A 15,565-nucleotide genomic window follows, 5' to 3' on the forward strand; every position below is an offset into this window, starting at 1 on the left:
CCAATCGTCCTTTTCTTGGCCTTTGCATGAACTAGGAGTGCAGCTCTGTCAATGAGACAAACTGTGGAAAGTCCTTGAACCCGAAAAATGGTGACCACGCCCACTGACCGTTAAGAAAGTGCTGAACCTATGCAGCCTCAGTGCATGTCTGTGCATCATTAGTCATGGAATACCCACTCCTCCACTCAATGACTGTTGACTGAAGATGGACGTCGGACAAGAGGAACACATGCCCTTGCACAGAATTAGGAGAGCCAGCGCATCCAATGTGATCAGACACAAAGTGATGCAAGAGACGACTGTCAGACTGTAGATAGATGACGGAAGTGAAGTATGTAGTCGCCATCTCCACCTGACCCTTCATAGACAACTCCATCTCTGCCCATTTCTTGATGAAATGGCCCCCTGCTCATCAACACCCCATCAGTTCTTGACCACATGGAGTTCTAGACCACAAACTGGATCACGAGCAGCTTAACTGGTCTTCCGTTCAATCACATTTCAACACTGTCATGGCATGGCCTGCCTATTCGTCTTCCACTTATAATTAAACATCAGAAATATCTCATTTTGAGAACAATTTATCACCATTTTAATTTCGAGAATATTTCATCTGGGCTATGTTATGGGCAGTTATACTGTCTTAAAATTTATTAGTCACGTCGATAAATTGCACATACAATGAACTTTATTATTATTCTTGTTACATACATATTTGAGAATAGACGATATGTTCAATCATTCCCATTTTGTCCAGTCTTTCTAATTGTTCCAGGGCAGCACACGATATATTGCGTTTGGGTTTGAAAACTGGTAATGAATTTCCCCTTACCTGAAATTTGGCTTAAAATTTATTGCACCAACCCAACTCATCCGAAAAATTATCAGTGAACAACCTTTTCACTTCTTTTAACAATATTTCTGATTCTGAATTAGAACTGGTGCACAACTGCATTACATATTTATGATAATTATTTATGGGTAAATCCGATAAGTTGAACAATTCTATCCAGTCAGTTATAAAAAGGTTGCTCGTATGATTTTAATACATAAGCTTTCGCTTTTATAATCGTACTGCGAAATTTAATGCTACAGATAGTTTCACCTTTAAAATTTAATTTAATTCCTGAGACTCCACGTGCAATTTTCGAGGTTTCTTGTAACGTAGGTTTCCCAATAGTTTTCCATGTGGTTTCATTAACTAAAGTAATGTCACTACCTGCATCTTACTGTAATTTTACATTTGTGTTATTAATTTTTACATCCCCAAATTTCTTTTGAGTATCGTTTGTATTTCCTGTCACTGATAAACAATTTACATGATTTTTTTTGTTGAACTATCTTCTAAGTTTTGTTTTAGAGTGTGATTTTTTTTTACCTATCTTACCGCATTTGAAGCATTTTTGCCAGTCGAATCTGTTGTGTAATTCTCCACATCCAAAACATGGGTTAATTTTCTACTTTTCATTTCTTACTTTAAGCCACACTGACTGTAAATTTTCTCCTTTACATTACTTACTTTTGTTTGCAACGACTGTAAATGAGAGCAATTTCTTATACTAATTTGTTCTGTATCGTGCCTTAGACTTATTATTCTCAGGCATTCCTCGGATATTTCTTGTAGAGTTAGCTTCTGATTCTGCTCTAATTTAGTCAGAATTCGGCTATGAATTTCCGCATCTTTCTTTGCTGTAAAACCTTATAAGAAAATTAAGCATTCAAACATAATTCAATTTTGGTATGAGAAGTGGTATTAATTTTTTAATTTTGAATCACTTCCATTTCCTATTAACGATTCCAGCATATGTAATAAAATCTTTGTCCTCCTTTTTGTAATATTCATGCATTGCCAGCGTGTATTAAATAAAGAGCATTTTTCATGGAAAATCTTTGACAGCATGTTCACCATTTCTTCAGAATAGGTTTCACCTTTTTATTCTTTTACTTGTTTCAGTCATTTGACTTCAGCCATGCTGAAACACCGTCTTTAGTCGAACAAATCAACCCCAGGAACTTATTCTTTGTAAGCCTAGTACTTATTGATCGGTCTCTTTTGCTGAACCGCTAAGTTACGGGACATAAACATACCAACATCAGTTGTCAAGCGATGGGGGAAGGACAAACACACACACACACATAAAGGACGGGCTTCTTTCAGTTTCCGTCTATCAAATCTACCCACAAGACTTCAGTCGGTTGAGGCTATAGTAGAAGATAGTTGCCCAAAGTGTAATGCAGTGAGACTGAACCTGGAAACGTGTGGTTGGGAAGCAAGCTTCTTACCACAAAGCCACTCTTGCTCGGCTGGTGCCAACTTTCTCAAAAATAGTCAAATTTTGTCAATGAGGAGGTCCAACAAAACCTGTGATAAACAAATAATAATAATAATAATAATCTGATAGCACAGGAATCTAAGGCCCAAACAATAATACTAGTGATATCAGTAATAATGATAATGAAAGGAGTGAGTAGAGTCTCCCCGAGTCTCTCCATGTCCTGATTAATGATACATCTAGTGATGGTGTCACAATAAAAACACTGGTAATTGCGCAACCTGATAATCACTACCTCATATGAGTGACAATGAATAAACAAAATATCGTGAATAATGATGGTAATGAAACTGAAGCCACTGACAGTGACAGTAGTACACCCGGTGGGCTTAGAGATTCTGGAAAGGGGCCACCTCACACGGCATAGATGGAGCAAGCAAATTAATGCTGTGTTCATGGTGTGTTACTACCTAAGCAACCCAGTAGATGAAAATGCTGCTCAACAAATAGGGACTGCAATAAGGGTGGAGCACTTGCAGAAAACAGCACGGCTTGGAACTACTCGAATACTCCGGAAGGTGCTTGAAAAATAAGATGTGTTACCTTAGTTCACTGGTAGTGAACAGCTGACACTGTTGTACATCTCCAGCGTTAGAAGCTGTGCAAAGGCACTAATAATAATAAAAGAAGCATCAGATGTGGTGTGCAAGAGAGATGACCGTGCTGGTATGGTCATGTGGCAAGAATGGATGAGGATAGCTGTGTGAAAAAGTGCCACACCCAAGCAGTTTAGGGAACCAGTGGAAAAGGTAGACCCAGGAAGACCTGGGATGAAGTGGTGAAGCACGACCTTCGAACATTAGCCTCACCGAGGCAATGACTAGCGACCGAGATTTTGGAAATATGCTGTGCTTTGAGAATACCCGGCAAGCCAAGCCAAGTAGACCAAACCTCATGGCCTATGCGGGGTGTAACGGCCACTATGCATAACCTTTCCTTCATTGGAAACTAAACTCTGCTTGTGAAGACCTGTTGGTCAAACTATTGTCCAAAAAGAAGTGAAGAAATTGTCAAGGTACAAAAATCTAAGTTACTAATTAGTTTGTCTAAACTAACAGATGTCACTCTGGCATTCCTTTTTAGAGGAACCCACATGTCATGGATGATAGCTACTGTTAATTCCTGTTTGACCAGCATTCTAACACAATCCCTGACATCATTCCGTGCTGAGAACTGTAAAGTTCTTGAATTTGTGTTCGGGGAAGCCAGCAATCTGAATCTGTGAACAATTCATATCATGGTCACATACTACCCTAATGAAGACCCTCTCTAAATATGACCTGCATGATCCACTGCAATTTGACCAAGTTCACAAGACCGTATTCAGGATATCGAGGCAAAGTCTATCAGATATTTAAGAATACTTAAGAAGTTATATGAGACTTTGGTATTTCACTCCCACATCAGCTTTTCTCATATAATCTTTGCTTGAATCCGATTAACACTAATGACCGGGATGTTACTACAGTGGTTGTGCAGTTGTCGGTATTTTGTTAAGAATATCATTTATTTCCTAATGTGTTACTGCTTTGATATACCACTGACAAACTGATAAAAGAGAAGCTCATAAAATGTGGTCCTTTCTTACTCGTACTTGTGTCTATCTTTTCTATGAGCTCTATTTTTTTGTACTCCAGTATTTGAGAATTTGCGATGTATGCAGGGTTACACAATATCTTAAGGATCTTTCTTTAATTGTCCCATGTAGTTTGCTATACATTCTGGGTTTGTTATTGAATAAATTTCTCTTGATTGCACAAATAAATCATTTTGTTTTTATTTTGAAGAGCTGCTTTTTTTCCCAAACAACGTATATCTTATCGTTCTGACAGATTTAAACATAAATGACTGTTGGGCCTGCCACATGTTTCTATTCTTGTTTCTGTTGCTATTTTGTAGTTTGGTCTTTATTAATATTGTTTCATTGATTTATAGATAGAAAGATTTTCCTCCCTCCTTTTATTTGTGATAAGGTTCTCAGAGTATTTTACTCTTTTTGCTTTTAAATTAAATTTACTCATGTCAAGCCACCTGATTTTGAAAAATAGGCATGTACGTGTGCACACACACACACACACAATTTGAACATTTCAAACTAAAAAGGAAAGAAATCAAAATGAATTCGTTCCTTCAGTACATTATTTGTGCGTGTTGGGATTATTAGATGTGGTTATTCTTCTTTCTCTCTTGCTTGCTACTGTTCTATATTCACCCCTTCAAATTTATATTCTATTAAACCCTTGTTTTAATAGCTATTTTTTCAGTAGTTAGCATGATTCTGTTTTATTTTCTAGTGTGGAAGAAGAAAGAAGAATAATGAGTAAGTAGACAGACATTTCCAGATAATTTTTATTCATCATATTTCGAAACCCCACTAAACAACTAAACCTTTGAATATCTGATTCTTAAAGAATTTAAATATCAATTTTTATTCTTATATATTTGGACAATTTAAACAATAATAAACAACCTCAAGACAATTAGAGCATTAATAACTTAAAGTTAATTTCGTACAAATTATAAATACCATAAATGCCTAATCACTACATGATGTTGAAAGAATTGGAAAAGGAAAATGTAAGGTAAAAGGCTAATAATAATGAGATACCATCATTACAATAAAGCAACTAATACAATATAGTCCAAGAAAATATTCTCCAGATAAACTCCCTGAGATGCAGAGAGTATGCAGCACAGATATTCACTATTACATTCGTAGATAATTTGAAACAATGAAACAACTGAAATTTGTTAAAGACTTTATTAGAAGACCGTATTTCATGTATTTTGGAGTGAAATTAAGTGATCAAAACAAACTCTGAATCATTTCATTTACTGAACTTGTAATATAAATCTGAAGCAATGGACCAAAAATAAAAGAAAGAGAATGAGTTTTATTGGACAAGTGGTCTGCTGAGAACTAACAAATCATTTTTGACAATTCCTATTTTTGTATTTTTTATGCTGGATACAAATCGAAAATGAATTACTCTTGTTCTTGACATTTAAAGCTGAGCCTCTCTGACCTGATTGTATGTTGTTATATCTAATAAGTTTTAATGATCTGGAAGTCCTGTGAACAAAACTTATGCACAACCTGCTGATCTAGACTGAATTAAATGACTTAGTGTGTAAGTTAGATCTTCAGTGACATCAGCAAAATGATTAAGCTCCAGCTTGAATCAAAATATCCTCCTAGCTTTGAGAAACAGAATTTGGTTTTTATTGACAAGAGGAAAACATTTTGCAGTTCTTCAGTATGGAAAGAGCACTGTTTAATTTAAACAGTTTAATTAATGGGCTTAAGATAACACTAATGATAGATAGCCAAATAAGAATTTTTTTTAATGTTTTGAGAAAAACTCTAGCATTCCTAAAAGCTGAGGAAAAGCATCAATCAAAATTGATGATATTTGGGATGATGAAATACAAACATATCAAACAGTTGTTGTTTTCTAGCAATAGAACAAAACGAAAATTCAACAATCCAAGAAAGGAGATCTGCTTTCTTTAACAGTGCACATACTAACCTGACACTGTTTTTTTTTTCTATTATTCTAATTCTTCAGATATTGAATTAACATAAAACGTGAACATTGATGGCTGAGAGTGAATTTTATCTACAATATAGCAGTGTTAAACTATTATATGTATTATCTCGATGATACTTGGTGTATTTCACTGTTTCATTATGGCAGGATAATGCAAGGGTGACTACATTTCTGTTATGAAAATATACCAACTTTTAATAAATTTATACAAAATCTAATTTTCATAAATGTACACATAGTGCTGTGCTACATGTAAATAAAAAGAGCTCAGTATTTCTTTAAAATAGTTAAAATGACTTTTCTGTTTATTATACTATATAAAAGCAACACCACTTCTACTTATATGTGCGTTTTGTGTTCACCATATTAATGAAATATAAAACTGTTTTTTGAAAAGTCTTGTCATGATATCATCATCATCATCATCATCATCATCTCATCATGATCAACATTCTGTATGTATTATGTATGTATGGATGTGTCTATGTATCAATGGTTTCAAGCTATTTATTTTCATCCTCAGTAGAGGACCCGTCTGCTAGAGATAGCAGTAGTTCATTCCACCACGGAGCTCAAGTAGCTTGAAATTGGAGGGTCAAGTGGTCATGTCATCTGCTACAAGATAATAAGGGTTTGCTTGCCTGCTTGAAATATATATTGGGTGCAGATTGCCTCACTAACCAGCTGTAAACATTATATGTAAACATTGGCAAAAACACACCTTTAGTGCATATAAGTAATCTCTATCATTATATATAATTTAAACATTAATTTCCTTTGTATTTAACATTCACTATTAATATCCCTACTCTTTCTGTAAGCTACTTCTGACGTTATATTATATAACGTTTTTTAAACAATATTAATAGCGTTCAGTTAATCACTATACAAATCCATCATTTTTTGCTAAAATGTCTTATTGACGAGTTTCGTTTTTTCACTTCCTGAAGAGAAGATTGCATTGTTTATACCATTTATTCTTTTGAATAATATCAGTGGAATTTTCGAAACATGTGTCGAAAGTAAAAATATTTGATTTATACCTGAGTTAAACTCCAGGTATATATTTATTCATATGTATCATCATCAACATCATCATCATCATTTAACGTCTGATATATATATATATATGTATTTAATACTGGGATTTTAACAACTGTTGTTCTTATAGAACTTACATATACCCGAGAAAGAATACTAGAACCATTTTACGACTGATTAGCAAAGTTACCTAATGTAGCTACCTGGCAAAGTAATCCGTGAAAAAGATCTCTTTTGAATTCTCTTGTCCAAGCAAGCAAGAAAAAGAAAAATTAATCCTACAAATGGATGAAAGATACTAAAAAAATATATATATATATATATACAGCTAAATATACAATATACCTCGTTTATGAGGTTTAATTAAATGTATATAGAGAATAGATTGAATTATAAACAGTACCAAATTACTTTTTTATATTCTGACTTAATTTTCCTAATTTATGAGTATTGTAATAATATTTAATGATTGTTCATGCAAAACATAGAATTACTCAGAATATGGGACTTGACTATACAGTGTAAAGGAATATACATTTTCATAGGACTTCCTATGAAGTAATCCTACTTCCTAAAATTGACATCTTTGAAAGGTCACCAGTCCTTGTGAGAAAATGTGTTTATTAATAAATATGTTGATAGGTATACAATGGAAAGAAGAAAGAAAGGAGAAACAAAAAGAAAAGAGCTTTGTAATGTAATTTCGAGGAATTGACCACATTAAATTAAAAAGAAACCTCCATCTATCTATATATCTATCTACTTTAACTTCTATCTATGTATGTATGTATCTGTGTATCCTTTCCCCCTCCTATGTTATTATTCTTTCTTCTCTTTCTTGAGTTTCCTGAAACCACTCTCTCTATCTATTTCTCCACCTCTTTGCTTTTCCCCAAAAAACAAACACAGTATTCTCCTTTTCTAAACAAAGCAAAACAAAAATCTAATTCATATAAATGAACAGCAAAATCTTCAGTTTTTACCATTTTTATTTTGATGTTGTTTTGATGAGCTAGAAAAACGAACAAAAGCACTAATAAAGGATTATCCAAAATTCCTACTGTCCCCTTTTCTCTAAACATATGAGTGTATGTATATATCTATATATATAAAACTGTAGTTGTGTGAGTGTCTGTCTCCTACGATTTAGATTCCTAACTCCTCCCACATTTTGCGGTGCAGTTTAACCAAATTCGGGTATCTTATAGTCGTGATTAATATCGAGCCCGTCTGGCTATTAGCGCGCGTCTACGATGAGTCTACGATTTTAAAAATAATTTAACATCATTTTTTATTCCATTTTAATGCATAATTTTTCGTGTGTCGATGGCGGCGGAGTTGGCGTCCACGCTCAAAACCTGCACCTGTGTTTGCTTCTCCCCCTTCTTCCCTCCCTCGTGAAGTTGTGGGGAAGGGATTTTAAGGAAATCAACGTCGTAATGCGTTGTCAAGGAGACCAGCGTTCTTTTAGAACAACGACTTCATGGCTGAAGACAACAAAACAGAAATGGCTAAGAAAGCCCGAATTGGCATCTATAAAGGAAGTAACTCTCTAAAAATGCTTATATAGTTATTTCCCTTACAAACCCGAGCAACGCCGGGCGAAACTGCTAGTCTATATATATAAAACTGTAGTTGTGTGAGTGTCTGTCTCCTACGATTTAGATTCCTAACTACTCCCACATTTTGCGGTGCAGTTTAACCAAATTCGGGTATCTTATAGTCGTGATTCATATCGAGCCCGTCTGGGTATTAGCGCGCGTCTACGATGAGTCTACGATTTTAAAAATAATTATATCATTTTTTTTCCATTTTAACGATATTTTTTCGTGTGTCGATGGCGGCGGCGGAGTGGGTCCATGGTCACACCTGCACCTGTGTTGCTTCTCCCCCTTCTTCCCTCCCTCGTGAAGCTGTGGGGAAGGGAGAGTTTAAGGAAATCAACGTCGTAAAGCATTGTCCAAGGACGACCAGCGTTCTTTTAGAACAACGACTTCATGGCTTGAAGACACCAAAATTACCATCATTTTTATTCCATTTTTAATGCATTTTTTTGCTATTTTTTTGCTATAACTCACTAAAAAGCTTATATAGTTATTTCCCTTACAAACCCGAGCAACGCCGGGCGATAAGCTAGTATATATATATATATATATATATTATATATATATATATATATATTTGTAGTAGGGGAATGAATTATCCTATGTTTATCGTCAGCATGGAAAATTCGTTAAACCGAAACCTGGTAGCAAATTTCCGTCAGAAAACACGGTTGAAGCGACCTGTCAAGGGTAGAAACTCCGGATTCATGTGTAGAAATTTGTGTGTTGTATATGAATAAATGAAAGAATGGAGTCGAACGAAGTTGTTAACAAAATTCCTTTACTCTCGACACATGTTTCGAAGACAGCATATTTCATTCCGAAGGAATAAAGGGTGCATTATGCAATTTCTCATCAGGAAAGAAGAGGGAGCCTCTCTCGGCAACAAGACAAACAAAAATTTCGATGATTGCCTACATGGTAAACAAAGCGATAATGAGTGTTTTTTTTTTTTTAAACCGTTAGAAGAATAGACGTCAAAAATAGATAGTAGGAAGAGAAGGGATAAAGTAGTGGTAGTTAGGGAACAGTATGTTTGCTGTATGCATGGAAATGTGTGGGTGTGTGCTTGTGTTAATGAGTGTGTGTTTGTGTGTGTGTGTATGTGTGTGTGTATAACTGCATTTGTGTCTCTGTGTGTGATTGTGTGTGTGAAGAGAGCGAGACAGACGTCAGAGATAGATAGTCGGAAGAGAAGGTATAAAATGAATAATACGTAGGGAACAATTGGAGAGGGAAGGGTACATTGATTGAAAGAATGTTCGAGGCTTAGGAAAGAGAATTTCTATATAGCAGTAGGGTGGACGCGTAAGCTAATTGTTCAAACCACAGTGACTATCGTTATCATTTATATGAGTAGAAAGTGTGTTTCTGCCAAGTTTACATTTGTACCGAGTTTTTCTATGAGTGTGTTTACTAGGGGAACCTTAGAGAAAATAATATGGAAGAGTTCAGAGTACAAATGTTACAAAATCTCCTGCCCTTATCAAAAGGAAAGGATACAGACAGTATGAACCAATCTAACTTGAAAATTATATTGTTGTCTTTGAGACGCCAAACTAATTTATTAGCCCTGTGCTATGTCGTTTTTTACTATCCCTGAAGTTGAGTAGTGGTTTGAAATTCTTTGGATAACTGGGAAGTGGACGCTCCTATATAGAAGAAGACATCGGTACCAGAAGAAATTCTACACTGGTACATAGAATTCTTAATCTTAGAATATAGACAAAAATTTAATTTCTGTTGGTGTTGTCCTCCGAGATCGAGACGAAGTTTTTATTGTTATGATTGTTGTTACCATTATTATTAGCGCTAACAACTACACTATTTCTATTATTAGTAGTATTATTAATGGCATTACAACCAGTAATACCACCGACAATATACCGTTATTGTTGTTACCATCAACACTACCTTGTTATTAACACGACTAATACTATTATTAATATTATCATTGTTAACACTTTCGCGCTGCTACTATTAATACTATTCCTATTATTATGATTGTATATGGGTTGGAATTGGCAAGATTAGTGTTGGAACTCCCGGGTGAAGAATCTTGTTTAACAGCTTGTTATTGTGAGAAGATATAATTTGTGAAAGATTCCTAGTGTTAGAGAAAGCTATTCTGACCTTGTGGGAATTGATAATAGAATGATATCTAGAATTTCTGGGGAAAGTTCCTAGCAAGGCTTCACGGAACTGCTTAAGGGAGCGTTCGATTAATTTGTTTTCCGAAAGGTATTACAAACCAGATAAATATATAATATATATATATATATATTTATAAATGATTGCCATCTGTTCGTGACCAAGGAAGATCATTGTTGACCTTCAGGAACATTGTGCGCTCTAGGACAAACTTTTATTTTGCATTTACAGTTCGTTGGTGGCACAAGAGCCTTGCTCTTGTAAGTATATACGACTGCAAACATTGCAAACCAACCTTTCCCCATTCACTACGCTAGCAATACGCTTTTGAGCAGCGTGTTTAAATTCTTCATGAAGAATACGTACCCTTTCTAAAGAGAGGTTATATGGAGAACTTGTTAGTGGAAAGAGACCCTGACCAGAAACCAAGGCTGCGATTTAAGGACTGTCAAGTCCTCATTAAGGCTTGTGATATGCAGGAGACCGACTGGGTGAGCAATGCTTGTCATCGCCACAGATGGAGGAGACAGGTTAAGGAGGGGTCGATACCTTTGAAGAGCACGTGTATATATATATATATATGTATATATATGTATGTATGTATGTATGTATGTATGTATGTATGTATGTATGTATGTATGTATCAGATTAGAACAAGAACACATTTGCTACTTTTTAATTACATATCATCCGTGCTTCGTTACAAGATAAGAGTTACTTAGCTTAAACTGTTGAAAATCTCTATCTGTAATTCTTCTGACTAACATTAAGAAATAATACAAATTTACACTTTGTTATCTGTGTAGTGTGCTCTGTTTTATATTTAATTAAGGTAATTTTCTTTCATTGAATGTACGTGAATTCACCAGCTTTCTGAGATTCATGAGAATGAGAGAGAGAGAGAGAGAGAGTGAGAGAGAAAAGTCTGCATGTCTCTGGATTAGACGTTCATTGAATACTTCTAGTTAATCAGTCACGTGGATATTTTTTCATATGTTTCAGGATATCTGTGTGTAGCAACTATAACATCCCATATATGAGAATTACATATATTTTGGGTTTCACCTGAGCTTAATAGCAGGTTTTTGAAGTTGATGAGATGAAATATTCTTTGGTTCTGAAGTGGAAAACTAGTCTATTCAATATCAATTTTATTATGCAAAATATTAGCACTAAGAGAGCTCTTGGTCAATTCAAAATTGTTGAATCTATCAATCAGTATGTACCAGCTTTCTTAAGATTGCTTTTGAAACTAGGAGTTGAGATATATCAATATTATTCTGATGGAGCTCATTGCACCTTACCATTGACAACTTTGACACTGCACTATATGTACCAGCTTTTCTTAAGATTGCTTTTGAAACTAGGAGTTGAGATATATCAATATTATTCTGATGGAGCTCATTGCACCTTACCATTGACAACTTTGACACTGCATCTATTGTCAAAGGAGCCAACAAATATGGAGTTGTATTGGTGTAGAGGTCTGACGTTTACAATACTGAAGTCTGGCATCTCAGCAACCATCTTTCCTGTATCAGACATCTAATAATTATATCCATTCAACCAATAATTTGTCTTTGTCACAGTTCAAAGAACCGTAATATTTTTGTGTGTGGTTGTGTGTGTGTACGTGTTTTATAAGTGACTGTATTTTATACTCTCCAGTGTTGTTGGCAAAAAATGTGGGGTTGATAGATGTTGCTTTACTTTCAATCTATTTAGGGGCCATGTTTCTTACTAATTTAAGTAGAACTGTGTTAATTTGCAGCACTGTCTGTAAAGTCCTGGGAAGATGTGAGTGTTTATTAGTGTGCATATGAAGTTGACTATGTGTATTGAGTTGAATAGGAAGAGATTGAAACTTGTAGGAGAGAATGCATGCCCAACTGATTCCATATGGAAATTAGTATCTGAAAGTGTTGTTCTTGTACACTACATAGACATGGCAGCTTGATAGATTGTTGGCTCACCAGCATTTTGTATTGTCGCCTGGAGAGGGAGGAGAGAGATTGCAATATTTCCAGACGCTATACTACGTACCATACATTTTGTAATTGAATGTCATAGTTAAATGTACGGTAATGTAGGATACAGCCTAACCACCTGTATAGTTAATCGAGTTATTCAGTAAACAACCACCATCCTCAATGACGGGTGTAGTAGTTTTATAGTTAGCTGTAACAAGGATAAAGGTGATGCCTTATATAGAAACACTACTACAAAGGTACCAAACTGCTAGACCAGGTCATGAAAGTTACTGAGAAGGTTATAATTCAGTTGATTAGGTAGAATTAGACTAGATGTGATGCAGTTTTGTTTTGTACCTGCCGCAGATATCATGTTCCAAGTGAAACAGCTGCAGGAAACGTATTTGGCCAAAATTAACTTTCATTGACCTGGAGAAAGCTTTCGACAGATACCCCACTCTGTTATCTGCTGGTGTCTAAGGAAGTTAGGAATTGATCAGTGACTCGTTAAAGATGCACAAGCCATGTAAGTGATGCAGTCAGTAGGTGAAGTCGGCCATGAATACAGTGAGGAACTTAGCATACAAGTAGGGGTTCACCAATGTTCAGTTCTCAGCCCACACTTTTTCATTATAGTCCTCCAGACCATAACTGAGGAATCAAAGCTGGATGCTAAAGAAAACTAATATACGCTGATGATCTTGGTCTTCTGGCCGAATCAATAGTAGAACTAGAGAAGAAATTTCAGGTACAGAAGAAAAACCTAGAATCAAAGGCCTTAAAGTTAACCTAGTAAAGAGCAAAGTTGTTGTTAACAAGAAAGCAGATAAGACTCTATTTCCATCATTTAAATTGGTCACTTTGTAGGAAAGGAGTGGGAAGTAATACCATTCATTGCATCCAGTGTAAGCCAGGGACACATAAGAGGCGTAGTGGAATCAGAGGTAGATTAACAAATAAAGTCTTCGTATATGACATGTGCAGGAACAATAATCTCTAAAAGCACAGGGGACTTGGACTCTCTCAAATGCGCAGGAGGCTCTCTTGTGGTTGTAGATATTTTCTGTTACCTAGGTGACCAAATTAGCAATGCTCTGAAAATATGTTTTCAAAATAAGAATAGGATGGAGGAAGTTCAGAGAACTATTACTTCTGTTGACAAGAAAAGGACTCTCTCTTTCTCAGAGTTAAAATAGATTAAATGATGCTTGTGTGCGAATGGCTATACTCCATGGTAGCGAGACATGGGCTATGAATGGCTATGAATATAGACAACATGCGTAGACTGGGGAAAAGTGCAATATCAGTGTGCATATATGACAAAGTGCAAATGTATTGAGAGAAAAGTTGGGCATAAGATGAAGCAAATGCAGCATGCAATTTCATGCCTTGCACCTAGAGTAGAAACGAACATTAGCCATATGGATTCTGTGGATCTAGTTGAATTGCAAAGTATCTATGAAACTGCCAAGTTTGATTCTTATCCTAAATGGCTGAGCCCTCATTGGACATAATTTTACAGAAACACTAAATATACATGGATATGATTTGATATATTTATTTAATAACCTATTTTATATTGGTACAGTTGTAAATGTATATGTGTGAGGGAGTTTGTGAATAGATCTGTTTTTTAAGGTTTGATTCCTTATCTTTGTCACTTGCCTCTGTCACATAGCGTTTTCTCCACCTTTTCTTCCACTCTTAGGAATTTTCATCACATTTCTACTTGTCTTTCTTTGAGAAATTACCTCTTTCTAAATTCTTACCTTTATTCTTTGCTTACCTCTCACCCTTCATCTCTGACTGAATCAATTTCTCTTGGTATAACTTTTCAAATGCCATATAATTCCTTAAATTTTAGTTCCTTTTACATTTCCTTTATTCCATTTCATACAAAGACAATTTTTCTTCTATTCATCGCTCAGTTAAAAGATAAAGACTGAAATATTATACATAAGACGCATCTTGATAAATTCACTTTACTAATCTGAAATTTTCTCATTTGCTGATTTTGCAGATCACTTGATATATTTTGGCGAAAAATTGTAAGTCTTTTTAAATTCCTATATTTTATTTTCGCTTGATCTGTTTGCATGAATTCTGATGACTACTTTGTGAGAATTTCATCAATGAATTTATATAAAACGAATGTTGTATATCTTGTTTATGAATATTTTATATATTTTCACACATTGGTACAAGTTATTATTTTTTATTCTGATACACAAAACTATTATTCATCAGACTAGAAGAGCCATCTATTATTTTTCCAATTAGTAGAACTGTCTTATTGGTAGATCTATATATCTTTATCTTTACTTGTTTCAGTCATTTGACTGCGGCCATGCTGGAGCACTGCCTTTAGTTGAGCAAATCGACCCCGGGACTTATTCTTTGTAAGCCCAGTACTTATTCTATTGGTCTCTTTTGCCGAACCGCTAAGTGACGGGGACGTAAACACACCAGCATCGGTTTGTCAAGCAATGCTAGGGAGACAAACACACAAACACACCACACATATATATATATATATATATATATACGACAGGCTTCTTTCAGTTTCCGTCTACCAAATCCACTCACAAGGCATTGTCGGCCGGGGCTATAGCAGAAGACACTTGCCCAAGATGCCACGCAGTGGGACTGAACCCGGAGCCATGTGGTTGGTTAGCAAGCTACTTACCACACAGCCACTCCTGCGCCTGTGTTATATATTTTATATATTTACAGTAGGCTTCTATTTATTATAACATTATGGCCAGTGTAGTAGTTTTCCTTTTAGTATGGTTGGATACTGCTTTTAGTATTTGCAGCTACTATATCACATATTAGTAGAGCCATAAATATATATGTTTATATATATATATATATATATAATATATATATATATATATATATATATATATATATAT

General features: G+C 35.1%; 1 protein-coding gene and 1 long non-coding RNA gene across 2 annotated transcripts in view; both read left to right on the forward strand.

Moving 5' to 3' along the window:
• LOC118766707 overlaps positions 1-6,037 on the forward strand; it is a 7,441-nt gene extending 1,404 nt beyond the window's left edge. The window contains exons 2-3 of the long non-coding RNA XR_005002615.1: positions 4,628-4,653; positions 5,903-6,037. This is a non-coding gene — a long non-coding RNA (uncharacterized LOC118766707). The remainder of the gene's footprint in view (positions 1-4,627; positions 4,654-5,902) is intronic.
• The window catches only part of LOC115221041, a 248,440-nt gene that overhangs the window by 136,541 nt on the left and 96,334 nt on the right, over positions 1-15,565 (forward strand). The gene's annotated exons all lie outside the window — the stretch shown is intronic.

The sequence above is a fragment of the Octopus sinensis genome, linkage group LG17 (genome assembly GCF_006345805.1).
Source record: "Octopus sinensis linkage group LG17, ASM634580v1, whole genome shotgun sequence".
NCBI classification, from domain to species: Eukaryota; Metazoa; Mollusca; class Cephalopoda; order Octopoda; family Octopodidae; genus Octopus; species Octopus sinensis.